The sequence below is a fragment of the Leptonychotes weddellii genome, chromosome X (assembly GCF_054177405.1).
Source record: "Leptonychotes weddellii isolate Sample4059 chromosome X, ASM5417740v2, whole genome shotgun sequence".
Classification (NCBI taxonomy): domain Eukaryota; kingdom Metazoa; phylum Chordata; class Mammalia; order Carnivora; family Phocidae; genus Leptonychotes; species Leptonychotes weddellii.
Genome location: NC_138385.1, coordinates 30,353,022 through 30,359,982, shown reverse-complemented (window position 1 = coordinate 30,359,982; position 6,961 = coordinate 30,353,022).

The following is a 6,961-nucleotide window of genomic DNA, read 5'->3' as shown; positions in this document are numbered from 1 at the left end:
TGTTTTTAATCTTGTGGACTCTCTGCCAGGTTCTCAGTAACCTCCAGTGGTCCTCAGATCACACATTGAGAACTGTTGCTTTAATCCAACTGGTATATAATGTAAGACGTATTTTTTCTAAATAACCAAATCCACATACTGATATTTCTTTTTTCCCCCACATGAGATTTGAAATGCCATCAGTATTTGCTAACTGTAAAAAATAAACACACACACACACACACACACAGAGGCATTATATACCTGGGTTTGTTCCTAAGCTTTCTGTACTCTTTCTTGTTATGTTTCAGCACTGGCACCACTCTTCTAATTATTTAGGTTTATATTATATTATTTTAATGTCAGTAATATAAATTCCACTTCCCATTCTCATTTCATGTCATTTTAATAGGATTTTTATTCTCCATAACTCTACTGAAACAGCTCTTATCAAAGACACCAAAGACCTACATATTGCCAAAGCCAACAGCCAGTCCTCTGTCATTATTTTCACTTTTCAAATGTATTTGTCATGATTGGCCATTTCCTCCTTTTTGAAGCATTTTCTTTTCTTGGCTTCCATAACACCACACTTACTTGGTTTCTTCCTATTCCATTGACTACATATTCTAAGCTTGATTACCCTCTCTTATATGACTTTTTTTTTTTATTAGAGAGGGCGGGGAGGGGCAGAAGGAGAGAGAGAGAGAGAGAATCTTAAGGAGGCTCCATGCCCAGTGCAGAGTCCGATGCGGGGCTCGATCTCACAACCTTGAGATCATGACCTGGGTTGAAATCAAGAGTTGGATCCTTAACCAGCTGAGCCACCCAGGCGTCCCTCTCTTATATGACTTGTAACTGTTAAAATGGTTAAGTTATATCCTGGGCCACTTTCTCTTCTCTTTCTATTCTCTCTCCTTGGGCATTGCAAGTAATCACAGAACTTAAAATACCATTTAAAAGCCAATGACTCAAATTTACATCTCAAAGGAATAGCCATGACAATCATAATTAAAAAAGAAGAAAGCTGGAGAATTACACTATTGGGTATTGAGACCTATTATAAAACTGTAGTGATTAAAACAGGTGTAAAAATAGACAAACTGTTTAATGGAACAGAATGTAGTAAAAAAAAACCATATACCTACATATACACAGTCAACTGTTTCATGACAAAATGACACCATAGTACATTAGCGAATGGATACTTTTTAAAATGGTGCTGGCTCAATCAGATATCCAAGTGAGGAAAATTGTATCTTGACCCTTACTTCACATCATATACAAAGATCAATTTTAGATGTATTGTATATGAAAGGTAAATTGATAAAAGCTTTTAGAGGAAAACATGGAAAACATATTTATTACCTTGGAGAAGGCAAAGAGTTCTTAAAAGAGCTAACCATAAAAGAAAACAACGACAAGTTATACTATATTGTGATTTAAAACTTTTTATCAAAGATTCCATTAAGAGAGTTAAGAGGTAATTTATAAAGTGGGACATGATATTTGAGAGACACATAACTAACAAATGACTAGCATTGAGAATAAAGAACTCTCACAGATCAATAAAATGATTGGTAACAAAAAAGAAAGGGGTGCCTGGGTGGCTCAGTCGGTTGAGCGTCTGCCTTCGGCTCGGGTCATGGTTCTGGGGTCCTGGGATCGAGCCCCACATCTGGCTCCTGCTCAGTGGGGAGTCTGCTTCTTCCTCTTCCTCTGCCCCTCCTCTCACGTGCTCTCTCTCTCAAATAAATAAATAGTCTATTTAAAAAAGGAGAAAAATAGGCAAACAATTTAAACAGATGCTTCACAAAAGAGACTATCCAATGGCCAAAAAAGGAAGAAAAGTTGCTCAACTTCATTAGTCATTGGGGAATGCAAATTGAAACAGTAAAATACCATACACCCATCAGGATGTCTAAAACAAAAACAAAAAGTAAAAAGGAGAATGGTTAGTGAGGATATAGACTGCTGGTATTTTCAAACAGTACTAGCATGGGTGTTAATTGGTTTAAACACCTTGAAAAACTGTTTGATAGTATCTAATAAAATGATAAATTCATACCCTATCACTCAGCAATTACAGTCCTAGGTAAATACCCAAAAGAAGGTCATATGTAAGTTAAAAAGGAAACAGGTAATAAAGTATTTGTAGCAGACTAAAGTAGCAAATGAATGCAAATTACTCAAATGCTCATGACCAGTAGACTGAATAAATGTGGAAAATTCACCAATGTAATACTATATAGCAATAAAAAAGATAGAAAATATATATGGAGCTCACAAACACGTTGAGCAAATGAAAAGACACAAAATATATTCTCTATGATTTTATTAATATAAAGTGCAAAAACATATGAGCCAATACACGCTGTTTAGATATCAAGATAGTGATTACCCTTTGGGAATGAGAAGACAGGGTGTGGGGGCACATGGGATACTTCTGGACACTAGTCATGCTCTGTTTCTTTTTTTAAAAGATTTTATTTATTTGAGAGAGAGAGCACAAGCGCAGGGAGGGGCAGAGGGAGAAGGAGAAGCAGACTCCCCTCTCAGCAGGGAGTCCCATGCAGGGCTCAATCCCAGGACCCTGAGATCATGACCTGAGCCTAAGGCAGATGCTTAACTGACTGAGCCACCCACGTGCCCCATGCTGTTTCTTGATCTTGGTGTTGGTTATATAGGAATGCTTGAAACTTTGTTGAGAACTTTTAATATGTACACTTTACTGGATGTATATGATACTGGATGTCTATGATACTAAAATAAGAGATTTTAAAAAAAAAGATTTCTTATTTGAGAGAGAGAGAGAGAGTACATGCAAGTTGTGGGAAAGGTAGAGGGCGAGAATCTTCGAGCAGATTCCCACTGAGCACAAAGCCCAACGTGGGGCTTGATCTCACCACCCATGACATCATGACCTGAGCCGAAATCAGGAGTCGGGCACTTAACCAACTGAGCCACCCAGGTGCCCCTGATCTAAACTTTGGATATCATTGCTTACTTGTGATCTCCACTTAGGTATCTAATGAATATAACAAACTGGATATGATCAAACAGAACAGTTGAGTTTTCTCCACCTTACACTCTTTCAAATCCATTCTCCTCAAACATTTCTCATTTTAGTAAATGACACCCTCTTTCTTAAGCTAAAAACCTAGGAGATATTCTTGATTTTTTTCTTTCCTTCATAGTGCACATCCAGTCCTTCAGTAAGTCCTCTTGGATTTACTTCCAAAACATATCCTATTTATGATTACTTCTCACCATTTCCAATGTTAAAATATTACTCCAGGATACCACTATCTCTTGAACCTTGCTCCAGCTCTCTAGCTAGTTTTCCTGCCTTTATACCTACCCTTCTCCCGCCCACAGTGCATCTTTCTAAAGAGTAAATCACATCATATGACTTAAAACCTTCTGCTAACTATATTTTAGGGTACTAAAATAACTGTAGATGAGTGAGATTTTTCCTTTTCTAGTTAAGAATCTCACCTGATACATGGGGAAAGAATGAAGGATTAGAAAATCGATATTGTGTAACACTTGATGAGAAAATTTATTTAGGCAATGATCTTTAAAGGATAAAAGCAGTGAGTGAAGGATTTATGGGGGACTTTACAATGGAGGGATCAGGCTGCCATTGCATGACTCTTCTGATCAATCACTAAAAATTACAACCAGAAATTGAGTGTCTTCTCAAGAAGAAACACATAACAGCCTTTATATATATATATATATATATATATATTTAAAAGTTGAACTTGAATCTGATTAAGGACTAGCTTCCATTTAAAGAAATATGGGAACTAGATAAACAAGTTAACATCACAAGGAAGTGAATCCACTATATCGGGACATTGTCCAGTAAAATGGACTTATATTCTTTTACAACTCAGTGACGTGAAGAAAAGGAGGGGGTTTTTGCTTTAGCATGAAAAAAGAATACAAACGTAATGTGCAGAACTTGTACGGATCCTACTTTGAATAAACCAATGGTGAAAGATGTTTGTGACATAGTTGGATAAATTTGATTGTAGACTATTATATGACACCAAAGACTTAATTGTAACCACTGTTAGGTATGATAATGGCATTGTAGCTATGTAAGAAAATATCCATACTTTTCAGAGATGCATACTGAATGATGTATATAGAGGTGAAATGACATGAAGTCTGGGAGATTTGCTTAAAATATATAAGCAAAGAAAACACAGATGAAGCAAATATAAAATATTGATAATGAATTTGGGTGATGGTTGTATGGGGTTTATTATACCATTCTTTATTGTATATATTTTTAGGTTTTTTTAATAAAAAGCAAACAAATCTCTGATGGCTACCCAAACCACTTATAATAAAATCCAAACCCCTTATAGAAATCTTATAAGATTTACATGATTTGTTTACTTCTCTGACTCATTCTCTCTATCCCCCCCCCCCCCAGTTCACTACCTTCTAGCCATTCTTCTAACGTTTTGGGGCTTTTTTATTTTATTTTTTTGAGATTTATTTTAGAGAGAGACAGAGAGTCTGCATGAGCAAGGGGAGGGGCAGAGGGATAGGAAGAGAGAGAATCTCAGGCAGACTCCCTGCTGAGTGCAGAGCCCTATGTGGGGCCAATCTTATGACCCTAAGATCATGACCTGAGTCAAAACCAAGCATCAGACATTTAACCGAATGTGCCACCCAGGCGCCCCTAACCTTTTTGTTTTTGAACACATGCATACCGCTCTTTTCTTTTTCAGAAGACTTGAATTTGTTGGCTTTTTTTCTGTTTGAAGTGCTCTTCCTCCAAATAATTCCATGGCTGCTCCTCTTCTCAACACTGGGGTTCCAACTCAAATATTACCTCCTTGGAGAGCTTGTCCTCAACCACCCTAGCTAAAGAAGCCTCCATACTCATACTCTGCTACAGGGCCCTATGCAGAAGATCAGATGACTGTTCAGCAAATATTTACTACCTACTCCTCTTCCACTGGAGGAGTATATTTCCTTTCTCCAATGTTGTTGGGCTTGGCCAGGTGAATTGTTATAACCAATTTGGCCAATTGGATATGAGCAGATGTAAGCAAGCAGACTTGAAATGTGTTTGCAATTAGGCACCCTTGCCCTTTTTGATAGAGCCATGGAAAGAGCTTTCTCAGGGTAGTTGCTACCCCTTCTTTATTGATCTTGTTACTAATAGCTCTAAAGTACTACACAGATTTATTATAACTGTCAAAATCTATCATAGTGACTGGCAAATAATAGGTGTTCAATAACATTTTATTGAGTAAATAAATGAGAATCGGGCCATGAAGATTTGGAGAGGGCTTGATTTAGGATCCTTTGGCCACCTCTTAGGGCCTCTAATTGTGGTACAGAATCCTATGTATTGGGAGGCAGGATTAAAAAAAATCTTATCAACCAAAGTGAAAGGTCAGATTTCATGGCTTATCATAGTTTGCATTATGAACTTTATTTGCCCTCTACAAACCTTCCCAAAGCCTTGCGTGGATGCAGTTTCTCATGCAATTTCTGTCCCTTTTAGAAAATGGTTGGAAGAAAAAAGATAATTTAGATGTAATAAGGATAGATCTTTCCATGAGATAATTCTCTTCTGATTTGTATTTTCTATCTTAATGTAAAATTTTACAGCAGTCACAGAACCAATAGTACCATGTCCCTTATTTTACAATTTGTGAAGTTTTCATATATTTTTTACCTAATTTTTCCCTCTGTATTGTTGAGATATTACACTGGAAAGTCATAGGTCCCCCCATGTCCCGATGCCGCTGTTACTTCTGACCTTTAGGAAAGTTGTATCCAGGAGTCAGAGTAGTTAGTCCTCCATCTGAGTGAATGATGAAAAGTTTCCTACACTTTCCAGGAATCTCCGTTCACTCCAGAAGGATCCCTTAGAGGAGAGGTAGGTAATGAGGTTTTATTGCTTTGATTGAGCTGCTTATTAAACCTCACACATCATGGATGAGTATGAAGGGCAAACAAAGTTTATACCTTGTATGTGCTAAAATCATGATAGGAGCTAATGCATCATACATTTACAATCGTGATTATTTTTAAATATAATCCTTAGGGATCATGCTTTACTTTGAAGTTCAGATTACTATATCCTATGATTGTGTACCATTGCCTATTTCAATCCATTACTAGTAATTGTTGTTATGCTTTCCTAGCATTCTAAATCTAGTTTATTAGTTGATCCTAAAGTGCCATCCCAGAGAAGTCCTCAATTCTCTTTATTTCATCTGATAACTGGTCTGTTTATCTGTGTGTTTTTCTTACCACTTTACCTTCATCCCCTAATCCTGACAAACCCTTTCCCACTAGAGTCATTATAATTCTGAAATTTAGTGCACTTTCCAATACGACATCCCTTTATACATTGCTCAGTAGAGTATTCATTCTAAAAAATATTTATTGAGCACTTGTTACAGAGTACTGCTCGATACTGGATTTTGAAAAAAAAAGCATGAGTTTTGGTCTTCCATTACTGGGTCTTTTTCAGTATGGCTTTTTGGTTAATACTTTAATGTTTTTCTGGGCCTATCACCTATGCTAATCTTCTTTCAGTTACTAGAAGTTCCTTGCTGGGATTCTTCCTTAATATTTATATGGTATATCCCCCAAATTAATCAGTGATCATGTGGGTCAGGAAAAGAGTTGTGGAGTATAAGCAGGTGTGAATGAAGGCCTGAGTTGGGAAGGAATTACAGCATATTTTAGAATAACCTATAGCTGCTGGTAAATATTTAGGTATTTCTTATGGACCCTACTACAGGGCTTGGCTTTGGACCTATCCCAAGAACTATTCCATGATGTCATAGTACTGGTAGAACGTCAACCTTAAGTTGACATCAAGGTTTTCAGAGTTTTGAAAGGTGTACCTCCACTCATGATGCCTAGAACTATGGTGGTGGTTCCTAGGCTGCCAACACTTTGACTCTTCTCAATTTAACCTTTTTGAAAAGCAACC